At 51.9% G+C, this 15,105-nt stretch overlaps 1 protein-coding gene across 1 annotated transcript in view; it reads left to right on the top strand.

Annotated features, from left to right (window-relative positions):
* Positions 1–1,632: 1,632 nt before the first annotated feature.
* The window catches only part of LOC144154798 (uncharacterized), an 82,204-nt gene continuing 68,731 nt past the window's right edge, over positions 1,633–15,105 (top strand). The window contains exons 1-2 of the mRNA XM_077685900.1: positions 1,633–1,899; positions 4,931–5,079. The gene's annotated coding sequence lies outside the window, so the exon portion shown is untranslated. The remainder of the gene's footprint in view (positions 1,900–4,930; positions 5,080–15,105) is intronic.

The following is a 15,105-nucleotide window of genomic DNA, read 5'->3' as shown; positions in this document are numbered from 1 at the left end:
CGTCCATTTGGGACTGCAGCCAGAGCCATGCTGGCACCAATCCTGTCATGTGGTCATGGGGCAGTCATGCAGCCGGGACAGCTGCGTATAAAACAAAAATAGAAATAAATAAAATACGTATAAAAACAAAAAAATGCATCGCTGCTTTTGGTCCTGTTACAAGTAGTCACCCCGGATCCGAATGATGAGACAGAGACAATTAGAAGAATAAGCAGGGTGTCTAGCGACTGGGAAAACCAGGAAAACAGGGAAAATTCAGGGAATGTTGAGCCACCGGCGAAAGTCGGGACATTGTCAGGGAATTTTTCAATCAAGTAGTACCGGTCAGAGAAAACCACTTCGGGGCCTGCCCACACAGTTTTAGAATAGGGGAAACCAGTGTCGGAAGCCCCCAAGAAGTTACCGAACGCAACACATTCGCCCTCAACGAAAGTGTGAATCGCATGAAATGCTTTCTAATTTTCTGCAAGCGAAAATGCGCCGCGCACGCCAGAGGCGCGCTGACGCCGCCGTGGAAACCACCCGCACGGTGCGTGCCGAGCGGCAGGCGCTGGCAACATGCTGGCGGCACCGGCCACAGTGCAGTGCAGTAGCTCCAACGGCCGCTTCTAACCGCTATTTAAAATGCTACTCAAGGCACAAACGCACTTGCTTGTGCAGGAGAAGAGCCACCGCAGGCACGAAATCACCAACGCGGCCGTGAAAATACCGTGCACGAATCGCGTGCAACAACTCACCGTGCAGTTCACGCAGCTTGCAGCTGGCTTAGGTTGCTGGGTGCGCTTGTGCAGAGGGACGATGTATGTAGATGGTGCCCAAACTGCACGTGCAACCTTTGCGCAGCACTAGTGATGTCTGGCCAAAGAAACTGGCTCACGGGGCCTTTCCAGCTGAGCCACACCGCTCGGTGGCCTCTGGAGGCTGCAGGGTGCTAGCCCAACCTGGCTCGTTTTCTTCTTCACTCATCAGGAATGAGCAGACTCTAGCTGATACGAGGGTTCTCCAAGGGGACTTTTCTGAAGGTTGTGGGCTAACGTACGGGATAGCAGAGGACCCCAGCTCGTCGGCTCGGGGGAGGAGAGGAGGTCCTCCTTCCCCCTCGCGGTGAGCCGGTTCGGCGCGTTGCACGGGGTCACGGAGAGGTCACAGCTCACATGACGTGCCGGCTACCCAAAATAGCGGCTACCAGCTTGCCGAAACCACCATAGCGACACTAGGATCTCCACAAGTTGTGATGATGAGCTACCTGGAAAATTGAAGTAAGCCTCAGTGGGGAGAGACATTGAGATTTCTGAAACCTTTGAAAGGAGTCGTCACATTGCACTCCCATTTCCTGGCGCTTCCTGTTGCACTCAGCACTGGCTTGCCTTGAACACTGCCGCTGTGCTTTAGGGCTCAAGGAGACGTGCTGTTTTACCTCTTGGCCGAGTGGCTGAGGTTTTCTTGCCGCCTGCCACTGACGAGGGCCCTTTTCCTCCTGTTGGACTCGATCCCCCGTGTGCCGGCGTGGCCCCTTTTCTGATGGGGACGCAAAGCGAAGGTGTGTTGAGATTTCGGGGCTCGTCAAAGGCCCCCAGTTGGTCGGCCTCATGGCTGCGGGTAGTGTAGTCTAATCCCTGCGCCTGTCCCGTGTGCAGGCCCGGGCCCACGGAGACGCCCTGGGCCGGGAGCTGGCGGCGGTGCGGGAGCAGCTGTCCTCCTCGTGCCGGGAGCGGGAGGAGCAGGCGCAGGCCCTGGCGCAGTGCGAGGCGCGCCACTCGGCCGCCCGGAACGACTGGCAGGGCCAGCTGCACACCCAGAGGGCCGCCCTCGAGGAGCAGCTGCGCCGCGCACAGGGCCGGGCTGACCGCCACGCCCAGGCCTGCCAGCAGGCTCGCACCGACCTGCAGGCCCTGCAGGGTGAGCCCCTGAGGGGAACCCCTGTTGGCCGTGGCACGGTCTCACTTCGGGTCGGGGTTTTGCTGCCTTGCAAGCATTCGGGAACCACGACAACAGGATGAGGCACGGCCCCGTCTAATTGTCGCAGTAGCACCTAGCGCAGTGGAAGATGGTGCATTACCAGCCAGCCCCATTCGTCGTCGTTGCGAAGCCACTCCCGTTCCTTGCTGGTGCAGAAGGGGGGATGGGGGGGAGTATGAGCGTGACGAGTGCATTCAGTGCTGGTGGGGTTAATTGACGCAGTGGTCAACTTGAATGTGCCCGCTTTCTTTCTTAAGCATTTTCTTGTACAGTGTACATCATTTATAACGTAACCGTTTATAGTGCGGGACCGGATATAACGCGGGTTTTTGTGGGCACCAGTTTGCCTCCCGTAGAACTCCATGCATAAGCGTAACACTTAAAACACAGTTGGCTGGAGCACAGCACCATTTACAGTGGGGATTTTTGGCGGGTCCGCTGACCCGCTGGGACATCATTTCAGGTTCGTGAGAAAGAAAAAAAATTAAGTAAATACAGTGGACTCTCGGTCATACGAATCTCAAGGGGCGTCAAAAATATTCGTATCACTGGAAAATTCATATCATCGGAAAACGAGAAAACAACATGTGCGTCGGCTCTTGCCGTGAAGAGGTGCAGTTAGCTTCAGCGACCGCTTCTAACCTTTTGTTAAAACGCAGCTCAAGATGTAAACTAAATTGCTCATGCGGTAAAGGAGCTGACAGTGTGGGAGAAAACTGCACTATTGTCATCCGCGCCAAATATCCGCCGCGGAGGTGGCCCAGCCAGCTGCTGCGCGCGCTTTCAAACTGCAGCCCTGAAGAGTGCGCCTCCCCATTGGCGCAAGTCGGCACGCTCCTCCCACTGCCGCGCATCATTTTCCGAGCGAGGTAGAATCTGACACAGGGGCGAAATCATCGACACGGGCGTCAAAAAGAATGCGCGCTCATCGCCCACGTGACGCACGCACACGAACTCAAGCGTGCGCGTCGGCGTTGCGCGTGCGTTATTTTCACGCCTGCGTCGACGATTTCGCCCCTGCGTCAGATTCTACCTCGCTCGGAAAATGATGTGCTACGCGCGCGGCAGTGGGGGTAGACTGCCGACTTGCTCCATTGGGGAGGCGCGCTTTTCACGGCGGCAGTTTGAAAGTGCTCCGGACAGCCCGCTGGCCCCGCCGGAGACGTTTAGGCTTACCACGGTAGCGGATATTTGATCGGAGCTTTCCCTAACCACACGGACGATGCTTTGTAGTGTTGTTTTCGCCCACATTATCAGCTCCTTTACTGTACAAGCAACTTCATTTGTTTCTTAAGTGGCGCCTTAAACAGCGATCAGAAGCGGTCGGTAGAGCTACCCGCACCACTTCGCGGCCGGTGACGCCGCCATGTTGCCGCCGCGCGCAGCATGCGGGTGGTATTCGCGGCGGCGTCAGCGCGCCTGCGGCGTGTTTTCGTGAGCAGAAAACGCTCCATACGGTTCACGCTTCAACATAATCGACGCGCAAGTGGTGCAGGCAACACGGCAAGGCGACAACAGGATAGGTAGAGCGCGGGGCATAGACGTAAGTGAGGAATGCGGAGAAGGCAAAATGGCGAGGGTATTCGCCGTCAGAAATGAGGGAACGCTTGATTGCCGCGGTTTAATCAAGAAGGCGAATACAAAAAAAAAAAAGGAAGCTAGAGGCACCCGAGCTGCAGCCAGCGGAAACGAAAGGTACAGAGAGAAGAGATTGCAGCGGGAAATAAAAGAAGGGAGGGAGAAAGAACAGGCGTCGAGAGGGCGAAACGTTCGGTTCGTTCGGAACAGCACCTCCCCATGAGGAGGATTACCGTCAACGGGGAGGACTAATGCTTTTGTGCCCGCGCACAACCAAGGCACGACACTCCCTGCCTCCCGTCCACGCCGCAGTCGTCTGCTCGCGTGTTCGTATCACCCGCACCGGAGTGATAAATGCGTACGGATCATCTGAATTTTTTTACATTGCGCACAATGCATTTTGGCCGGGGAATTTCGAAAATTCGTATCACAACGAAATTCGTATCAACCGAATTCGTATCACCGAGATTCCACTGTAATAAAAAAGATGGAATCAGCCATCTGACGCAGTGCGCACTCCCTGCTCTCCTCTATTTCCCACACGCAAAAGAAAAAAATAGGCACCCTTTAGTTTGCATGTTCCATTTGCACTCACGTGATAAACACAACTGCCATTGCTTGACACACCTCCAAAGATAGTGAGCCCCCCGTCCTCCGCATGCTCGGTAAGTTGTTCTATTTGAACATTGTGCAGATAAGCAGCTGCCCCTTTCCCTTTTTGAACATCTGGAGATCGTGAGCTGCGACGCCGTAGGTTTCCACTAGCTGTATGTTGTGCTGATAAGCAACTGCCTTCGGCATCACAAGCGCAAAGTGGGGTGGGAAAAAAAAAATCGTGCTTGCGTTTATCACATTGTGCCGCGGCATCCGCTCAGTTCATAGGCGCTAGGAAATGCCAGCCGTATGCGCTGTTCGTAAGACTGCGCTTGTGGTTTGTAAGATCCTGCAGCAGTGGTTTGTGCGAAAAAAAAGAAAAAAAAAATATATAGACCGTGGCTTTGTATTTCAGTGCCGTATGTTTGAGTGACAATAAGGAAAGAGTTGTTTGAGAAGTAGGCTACGACGTGGTTAGATTCGCGCATGTTTTGTTTATAGTGCGGTACCACTTCAGTGTGGACTTTTGCGGCTCCCATGATGTACGTTATGAGTGGTCTGTATACTGCGCTAAATGGTAGGCATGTGCGAGCAGTGATTTTCACCTCCCAGGTGAACTCTGAGCACACAACGGTTGGGTTCAGATGATTTTGAGGGGGTTAATGTAAAGCCGTGCCCGGCAGCAGTGCGAACAGTAGGACTTGCTGCCCAGCGTGGCTGCTGCGCTTGGTGGCGGCAGCTGTGCTGCGGAGGTGGCATCGAGGGTGAGCCCCGGCCGGGGAATGGGGGGGCCACGCAGAGCGGCTGTCGGAGGAGCAGCGTGCCCACCAGGAGGCCCTGGCCGAGCACGAGCGGCAGGCGGAGCGATCCAGGGCAGAGCACGACCGGGAGCTGCAGCGCCTGCTGGAGGAGCACGAGGGGGCCCTGAGCAAGCTGCTGGGCCAGCAGGTGCGCCTGTCGCCATTCCGGCATGCTGGGCCACGCTAACGTGTCCGGGGGGCTCCCCGCTCACGGCCGCTGGGCAGCCCTTCTCTGTTTTGTCCTGCCCGTGGTTGAGAGAGGGCTTGCCCTAGGATCTGCCCCCCACTCTGCCTGAACTTGCCACTCCTGGCACGGAGGGTTCTTGTAGCCTCTGGGGGAGCAGATTGTGGCTCTGGATTGGGAAAGTGCACAACTGTTTGTGATTGCAGGGGTGAAATAGCTTGGCAGGGAGTAGAGGCTCAGCCAACGTGTCCAAGGTATATATAACTGGTAGCGAAGGTTCCATAGAAGCCCATACGTTCAGAAAATGGCGGCTCTTTAGCTATGGGGCTTAGCGCCATCTGTGTGAGGAGGGAATGTAGAAACTTAATGAACAATCCTCGCTGCACCGATGATGATGGTCTTATCGGTGCCTGTCATCTCGCGGGAGCAGCTCAGGCTCGAGCTGCTTCGTCTTTCTCTCATTGCCATGTTGTAAAATAGAACACCACCATCGCATCACCGGGACGTCTCGGCCCTTGGTCCTCTTATTCCACAGGGAACACTTCCGGCGGAACAAAAAAATAAGCAGGATGTGACGCAAGATCCGGTCAGAAAGTGACGTCATTTTGGTGGCATTAGCGGGAAAATTTGACTTCAAAATAGCCTTAGCAGGCCTTTGATCGCTGAGGGCACATGTCATTGCCACCTGACGCAAGTTGGCGAGCCCTTGGCATGTGCGCTTTAGAGAAACGTTCTTTAGCGTACTGTCGTATGATTCGCCTCGCTGTTTATAAAAACATCTTGCATCTTCTCTGAACGTTTATCTGTATTCATGCCTTCCACTGCTGTATAAAAGCAATCAGTTGCTTATTGTGATTGCAGTGGGTGGCAAACGTGCCCCCCCCCCCACCCCCCAACCGGAACTTTTTTTCTGCCTTGGGATACAGAGCACAAAATGACACTTCACCATTCTCCCCGGACCCCCTTCATATAAAAAACGTGCCCACTCCTTACCCCGATACCAATTTCTACCAACGCCACTGCTGGGTTTAATTGCGTCGCACATACGCAGGTTGCGTGCGTGCCTTAAGTATAGATTAAGGTTATATAATGCTTGCTGAGTTTGTGTACTCCTGTTCTAAGGCAAGAAATAACGCATAGTCATGCTATAATCAAGACATTTGAATTTTATTCCAGGATAAACATAAAACAAATTTACCACACTGCACAAAATCAGCACGTATACAATAAGTACAAAATGTTCGTGGGCACTACATGCATTATGATTTTCCTTACGCGCCGAAAAATTGACTTTACCCGTAACACATAGCATTATGAGCAATGAAAGCGTCAACCACGGAGCAAGATATAAAGAGGAGCGCCGACTGTGGCCCAGAAAAAATCTTTTGCTCGGGCAGATAATGTCCACGCGCCGCTGGCCGCCCAGCTTTCCCTTTGCTCTCTTCCTCCTTCGTTCGCCCTCTCGTCGCTGTGCCTCTGTACATGGCTCTTCCCTTCTTCGCTCTCCCCAGAGGCATCTTTTCTTGCGCAGCGACGTCTGTCTTATGCCTGTCCTACTATGCAGGAGGCATGCGTGCACGCGCGGAATTTAAACACCCGTGCGCGGCCGCAATAGACGGCGCAGATAAGCGCACGCCGCCGCATACATGGCGATCGCTTATTCCCGGAACGTTTAGTCTGACATTATGAAATATTGTCAGACTAAACGTTCTAAATACTAAATACTAAAAATATTGTACTAACCCAGCACATGTAAGACGCAACTGAACGACGACGACTTCAGAAGCACCAAAGAATGAGCAAGAGTAATATGGAACGCCGTCTAGCGTGATTCTGCTTACGAGGAATCGATGCAGCGCAAAGGTTACCCAAATCCTCCCTGTTCTGTGGTTACCCTCTGTTGTTATCCCGCTCTCCGGCCGCGTGCTTAATTATTTATGCCGCTTCTGCGCACGAACAACGCTTACGAGGGTCGCCCGGAGACTCCATCGGCAAACGGCAATGATGCACATTTCTGTGCCAATGACTGAATTGGACGGCTGCCCTGTTGTATCAACTGTACAAAAACACTGTCAGCTTGATAAGGAACCCAAGAATATCAAACGCATACTTCATTTTAACTCATGCCGCAACTTACCGCCCGATGTTCACTGTCGCTCTACGGTCGTGTTATCTCGTCGATAACACCGCGGTCTCCAAATAAAATGCTACGATTTGTATGGCTGCAATTTTTTGGCCTACCAGGGTTCCCGGCGTTTTTTTTTCGTTAAGCGACTGACCAGCAAAACAACCGGCTCGTTAAACCTTTTCTTTCGGCGAGTTATCGCGAAATGAAGGCTTGTGAAAAGACCGCACTGTCAGGGACTTGATCTTGAGCAGATTGCTACGTCGCGGGCAGTCGCGGGTGATGTTATCGCATTTCTGTTCTTTTCTGATGAGCGTGTAAGTGCCGGCCCGTGTTCTAGGCGCACTCTGTTTTGGACGCAAGTTGCAGAACTGCGAGAAAGCTGAGGGAACTTTTATAATCGGCAGTGATCAGAACTAGTTACTACTTTCGCCTTTTGTAAAACCTGTTAAAACAGAGCCAAATTGGTATTCTCAAATTTACAAAACGGCGCCACATTTTCGGCAAGCACCGCGCAAAAGGTAGTGTTTGTATAGCAGCCATATGTTTGTATGTGGTCTCTATATTTTGTTTTCCCCGCCATGGAAACCAGTCCTTAACGTATCTTTGCCGTACGGCCACTCAATTCCTTCGGGTCCGGGTTACCCGGAAGGTGCTGTCGAACAAGTTAATCAACTGTGCGAAGGAGGCGCGCAATGAACGCGAAGCGGCGCCAAAGCAGGCCCAAAGCAGTCCGTGCCCAAAACTACCGTCGCCGAAGCAGACGACAGAGCCGACGGAATGCGTTCCGCCAACTCTCCCGCCGGCGCACGTGGAACGCCGGCCGCTTAGCCGCCGCCGGCTAAGGTCCCTTTCGCTGCGCCATCTACATTGTGCTCCGCGAGTTATGGACATTAAGAGCCCGCCGGAGAGAGCGAAGTTGGCGCTCCTGTTTATCTTGCTCCGTGGCGTCAACAGCAGAACTACTTTGAAACAAGAGAAAAGAAGTGGGCACTGCATCTTGACGTAGAAAACCGGGCCGCAGGAATGCCGATTCACGAAAGTGCAGCGAGCACACCGCAGCTGCACCGGCGTCTTATCAAGTAGACATGGGTTTCTACAGAAGTTCACTCAGAATTCACGCCTGCAATTTCCTGGTTGCATTATTAGGCAAGTGTAGCAACAGATAAGTAAAAAGAGGGAAAAGGGATCAATTCAAACGAAAGCGACGGCAGTATGTAAAAGCACATAGCAGGAAAGATCTGGCCGCAGCGCAGCACGGAGCAGCACAACACAGTACTGCGATGGAAATAATGCTTGCGCATACAAGTGCGGGAAGCTTACTACAAGCGTTGTAATGCAAATAGAGAAGACACTGAGATAGACAATTAAAGCGAATCGTTTAAATTCGAGTGGTACTACGCTGAGAAGTCCTAGAAAAATAGACACCACTTGCTCCGAGCCAGCCTGATGTGAAATCAAGAGATAACTGTGACATAACAAAGACCCATTTTTTTTCGAAGCACCACCACGTCCCCTTACACAACCCCCGTGCACGTATTAACAGTACTATAGTTTCGCGTTACCTGTGCAAATGAGAGGAAAATGGTGCAGTAAAATGCCAGGCGTACGGGAGTTGCTGTTGCAACCTTTTGCAGCACATCGTTTCCGCAGGTACCGTGGAAAGCACTCCGTCCAACCGTTGGCAGTATCGTCCCGTAGTTCACCGTGCCCGTCGGGCACGGTACTAAACGTGTTCACCGACGATACAACGCACCTCGTAAGTCCATGCACAGCAAAAATTAAGAGCACACCAAATTAACAAGGAAGAACGAATGCAAATCCGCACCACCAAACACGCGAGGGGCGTTTCCCAGCAGACGAACTTTAGGAGCGCCTTTTCGAACACTACAAGCACTGCATCACAGAGCAATGACATGTGCCATTCTTCAGAGGGCACTACAAAAAAGGTTTTTGAGAATGAACAGCATTTTCATAAATTATTTGCACACTGGGCCTAAATAAATGTGATTCAGAAATAAATATTGTTCATAAAATATAAACGTTGTTTTGTTGTAGAACAAAACTTGGTTTTTTGTTACTAGTGTTTGTTCCCTCCTCACCTAGTCGCGCTTCAATCGCCACTCCCATAAGCCCCCATGCTGATGTCGCTGGCAATAGGTTCTGAACCGCTTTTCGCCCGAAGCTTCGCTACCATTTATATTTACCTTGACGTGTCTTTTAAGTGCGAATGCACTTTATAAGCGACCCCAAACCATCCACCGCCGGCAGTGGCGGCGGCGGCGGCGGCGGCGTCCGCAGTGCTCCTCTATATTTAAAAAAGAAACAGCATCCGGCGCCAGGTTTCGATCCGAGGACTTTGCGGCCGCAGCGCGACGCTCTACCGACCAAGCCACGGACGCGACGCTGATATCAGTGTTAGTGACGCGCCTTATATCTTTAACGCATTCAAACTACGTCGTCAGCGGCGTGCGTTGGCGACTCAGCGGCGTTATAGCGGCTTGATAACTGCGTGGTGTACACGTGATACTACAAACCCGATGGAAGAGATGGAAGAGAAGGCGGCGAGGCGGTGGGCTGCGGGGGCCGAGCGCAAGCGCCGCAAGCGGGCCGACAACCGTGCATTCGCACTTTTACATTCTCCCCCTCGGGGAAATGCGGGGGAATTTTTTGCTACATATTCTCACTGCAAATGGTATACTTGCAGTGCGAATGTTTGCAAAAAGGTACACTTACATGAAACAAGAATACCAGCGACTGCCAATATATTGAACCCCAAGTGACGCACAAGTGCCCCCCCAAGTTGGCTTTCACTCGGAGCGGAGGAGAAAGTCCGCTGGCACACACCTAAAAGTGGTTCAGCCCGGCCCTCATGAGCAGCGGCTGGCTCCTCCTCCTCCATGCCCGCGCTCGTGACTGTGACTGCACCACCGTGCTGTTGAGGGCAAGTCGTCAACAGCGTCCCTTGCGAACAACCATCCTGGCACGCCCGCCACGCTTTTTTTTCTACGTTCATTGTGTTTGCGGTCTTCGCGCTTTGTGGTCTCTCTTCCAAAGGGTAGCTATGGTGGCTAGCACTAGTGTCACTAAATAAAGGCTTACCATATTTATTCGAATCTAGGCCGGCCCCGGCCGGCCCCGGCCCAAAGGTCCAAAGCCACGGGAAAAAAAAAAAAAAAAAAAAAAAAAAAGTTTCGAACGCAGGTCGAACAAAAAGGCAAGGTCAGCGTTCACAAAAAGAAAACACGTTTGTTGAACATGAAGATGCGGTGCTGGAACTCAATCAGCTTCTCTTGAAAATCACCGCGCAACTTCTGGGCGATTGAGGTTCGACGACGGAGGCTAAAGCCGAAGCGCTTCATCAATTTCTGTAGCCAGCCCCGACTGGTTTTGAAGTGTGCCCGCTGTAGTGTGTTGGGTCTCGACTAGATGGCGCCACGGCGACCATCATCATCAGTGGACGCTAGTGGCTGTAATAAAGCAAGCTCCCCGCCGGGGCGGGTTATGTTCCTGCTGGTAGCATCGTGTGCGTGCATCGTGTGTGTGCAGGGCTGCGTGCTCTGCCGGGGCAGTCCCTCGGCGTACCCGCTCGGCCACCCTCAACACCCGCGATAAGCCTCTTGAAGGCTCCCTTGCTTTTGCCTGGAGCACTTCCGTCGCTTCTGGAACGGCAGCTGCTCGCTGCATCCGAACGAAATCAGCCAATGCCGTCTTCATTTCGTGGTGACGGCCTTCTCGTGGTCCGGTGAATGCCATCCTCGTTGAGGTGCATGCAAATATCCTCTCCCGTTGCATCCTCCAATGACGGACATTTTTTTCATCCACGCTGAAGTCCCGCCCGGCTTGAACGTTAGACGAAAACTCTGCGGCTAAAACAACTTTTGGCACCGCTTGGCAACGACGATCCTTTGCCCACAACCACCGAAGTGATTCATGCAGTTCCTTCTTTGCAAATGTGAAAGGTTGCGGCCTCAGCTGCTCCGACTCTCTGCACAATGTGGAGATGTGCATACCGTCTTGGGCAGCGAGGTTGTTCAAGCAGAAGAAGGTCTATTTTGTGGGAAAGTAAGGCAGTTTCATCAGTAAGGTGTTTTTATGAATAATCCGTCTTTTTACGTCCTGTTCTTTAGCTGGCGTACGTCGAATTAGCCACAAAATCAAACTGATAGGCGTCACTTTGGGAGTCTGATGTAAGCGGCTTTGACCGAGGCGTCGCTGCATCTACAGCTCGGTATAACGAGACGGGCTCTAACGAAATAATGGATATAACGAGCAAGTTGTAATTCACCATGAAAGTCTCCATAGAAGCCAATGCGTTTAAAACCTCCTTTCAACAAGGTAAAATTCGCCCATTACGGGATATAATGAACAAATTTTGTTAGGAAATAGAATTTTGGCCCAATGTCATGGCAGTGCGCAACGTGACAACTGTATTTAGCAGTTCCAAAATCACACCATGCATCCTCCAGCGACCCACGCAAAAGTTTAAAGGAGTACTGACACGAAATTTTGGTGTTACGTTTTTTTCGCTGCTATGTGTGCCTACCAGCCCACTAATCATAGAACTACATATTAGACGGTCGAGCGCAGCGTAAACATTCATTTACGACATCGTTTATTCGTGTCAGTATCGGTTTCGACAAAACGAACGCCGAGTGGCCGCCATGACAGGAGGTATCACATGACGTCACCATTCTTGCCGTATCGCTGCCGCTCTAGAAGCGCGCGTGAGCGAGCGCACGCGCGCGCCCAGACCGGCCAAGGTCTTCGCCGTCCCCACAGGCCCGGGCAGCATGACGTCAGTCCCAAAACCATGACCTGTACATGTGCCCAAGCAGCGCGTGCCAACCACAGCCAGCGCGTCAGCTTCGTCACGGGAGCCCCGACGTTGGCAGTTTGGGGCAAGTAGCAGATGCTGTCATGTCGGTCCACTCTGGGCCTTCTCGTGCGGGTGAAGATTAAAATGGATTTTAAGTATGTTTCGCTGAACGGTTGCTGTTGAAACTTGCTGGGAGACATTTCATGATAAAAAGGCAGCATTCTACATAGTTACCTCAGCTTTGAAATTTCATGTCAGTGCTCCTTTAAAGCTGTACTGCACCGTCTGCTCTTCCAATCCATGCGTCCGCTGCGCCCACGAACCCAGCGCCCCCTTCACAGACTACGCTGTCTCTGGAAAGGGAAACAGGCTCCAGTGTAGGCGCACTTGCAAAGGCTGGCTGCATGGTGCCCTGCCGTCTCTCGACCTTTGGCTGCACGCATGCGGCACGCATGGCCGTGGCGGGCTAACTTGCTGGCGTGTGCTGCAACAGCCGCGTTGTGGAAGTTGTGGGCGTTTTTTCCTTTAGGAGTTGAGCCTCGTTCTCTGTCGAGCCGCATGAGTGCACCAGGTGGGAGGCGAGAGAAGGCGGCCATGATGATCAGGCGGGAGGCATCAACATCCAATTACGGGCTTCATTGCAGCTGAGCCTGTTTGAAATGTGAGCTACGTGTTTTGAAGAGCAATAAGCGTGACTTTTCCTTTGTATCGGCGGAATGTGGTTATATTTCGTTGTGTAACACCTTGTGGTGAGATCCAATTTCACCCGCTATTTGTTTTGGGCGCGTGCAGTGCACAATATTTGCAGCAAATATCTGCTACGGCTATAATGAAATGTTGCTTGCGATGAGCCAATCGCGGTGCCCCTTTGATTTTGGTATAATAACGAGACTTAACACGCATACAGTGATACAGAGATGCATACATACAATAATACATACAGTGATGTATCACTGTATGTGTAGGAAACTTGTCATGAAACAGTGCGGGGACACAGGACAACAAAACATGCACAGATGGGGCGCTCAATAACAGCGGAGTTTGATATTGCTTGGCAGCAATGAATAGGAACAAACAGATTGCACAAATAATGGCAGAGGTAGAATACAGTAATAAAACTAGGCAAATTGTGAGAACAAGTGCAAACTTGAAAAACAGGTCGCGGGATTACACCATGTGCCCAATGTTGTCCAGCTTTTCATAAATGCAATTTTTTCGTGCGAGCGATGGGTGGTGTGTTGACACAATCATCTCGCCTCCTTTGAGTCTCTCTCCTGGTCCTGTCCCGACACTTGGCACTGCTCGAACGCAGGAGGGCATGTGCGGTTGGCAGCAGCAAGCGTCCTTCACAGGCTCCTGTGGGCGGTCGTTGAGGCAGCGCCCCGTTTGTCTCACGTACGGAGGGATCTCGCTTACCACCTCGTCCTAGCATTGCACAGGCAGCCTTGTGTGCTTCTTTGTGCATTTTCTCCGTGATGAATCTTCACAGTAGTTTACTTTGTGGCGTCTGTGTTGGTTCTGTCGTGCTGTGTTTGTGCTCTATTTCACTGCAAGTTATCTACTAACTGGCCCGTCTCCAATCTGTACGGAGAACTCTTGTGAGGGCCGCACTGTCCAGAAGAGGAAGGCGTGGCGACTAGGTGGCCAGGTCCGAAGTGGGCAAGCGCATCTAAATGGGAGCAAAAAGCACGCAATGACCGTGAGTGGTGACCTCGCGATGGGGCACTATCTAGGCGCACAGATGAAGCCTGTAGCTGAAGCCTTCCAGCAACCTCTTGTAGGTCAGGGCCCTACAGGTTATGAATCACTGAAATTAGGTACTTTTTACAAAAATGCTGCTGATGCAGTGCGGATGCTCAATATCACAAACCTAGCCTGTGTCAATGAAATGGAATCAGGTGAAACGCTCAAATTGCCGGAATTTTCAGAACAGCGTTTCTGGACACTTGCTTTCTTTTTTCTTGGGAACAAAAGATCGTATTTGCTGTCTGTTTTATGATTACAAAAAGTCCTATCCTCAAGTTTTTGCTTGTTTGATGGCACTAACTGTACTCGGAAAGCTCAGTGTTGGAGTTTAAGATAAATGTTGTCACGATGTGGGGACTGATGCAAGGTTCTGGTACCTAATGAAGTTTATTGGAGCGAACTTGTGCTTCACAATAAACCGTGAGAAAAATATACAAATGCAGCCACACAAAGTGACAAGCAGTTGAGTGTCAATGAACCGAATGCCGCGTCGTTTGGCCTGGATGCTTTCATCTTGAGAGCAGTTCCTTCCACAAACGTCCAGTCAGATCAAGAACATTGTCCACCTCAAGCCAGGACACGTTAGGGGGGCAACAATTGGGTTGGACTTCTTCCCCATCACACCAGGTAGCAGGACACGCCTGACACCACAAGGAGCACACAAATGCTGCTCTGTCAGGGCAGGACAGAATAGCTTTGCGTTGTTAGGCACTGTGCCAGCAAAACATAGGTGAAACAATTCACAAAGGCAATATGGAGAAATTGAAAGTAATGCTGAACAGAGATGCCAAAGCCCCCCTGTGAGGCAAGGTTGTGAAGTTTAGAAGCGGTGGTTGTCTGTAACTGGTGCCCACCGAAGCCAAGGGAAAAATGTCTGGCATAGAATTGGGTAGTGTGAGCTGGGTTTTGACTGGTGGGATGTCTTACAGTAGGCAACTCCTGTCCCTACGAAGAAAGGTGTGCAACCATGGTGATGACTGGTGGGGCAGAACCAGGGAACTTGCTGCCAGGCAGCTCGAAAGAGAACGGAGCCATAGAAGGTGGGAGTGGCACCTGGAAAGGGGAAGCAAACTGAGGCTGGAGACCTCCTAGCCCAAATCGAGAGGAAAAAAAGGCAGTTTGGCTGGGTAAGAATCAAGTGTGGCTTCCGAGGGTAGAGACCGGGAATAGGGGAAGGGAGCTAACATGACCAAAAGTGAGGCACGAGAATGGATTTGGACGAATACAAGAGGCCTTCACTGTGGAGGATGATGATCACCAAGTTGCGTGTCGTTCGTGAGTGGACCCACAGCGTGGCCAA

The sequence above is a fragment of the Haemaphysalis longicornis genome, unplaced genomic scaffold (assembly GCF_048455015.1).
Source record: "Haemaphysalis longicornis isolate Haplotype H1 unplaced genomic scaffold, Haemaphysalis longicornis Haplotype H1 scaffold_93, whole genome shotgun sequence".
NCBI lineage: Eukaryota > Metazoa > Arthropoda > Arachnida > Ixodida > Ixodidae > Haemaphysalis > Haemaphysalis longicornis.
The sequence above is the reverse complement of the archived record's forward strand: the minus strand, read 5'-3'. Positions and strand labels throughout refer to the sequence as shown.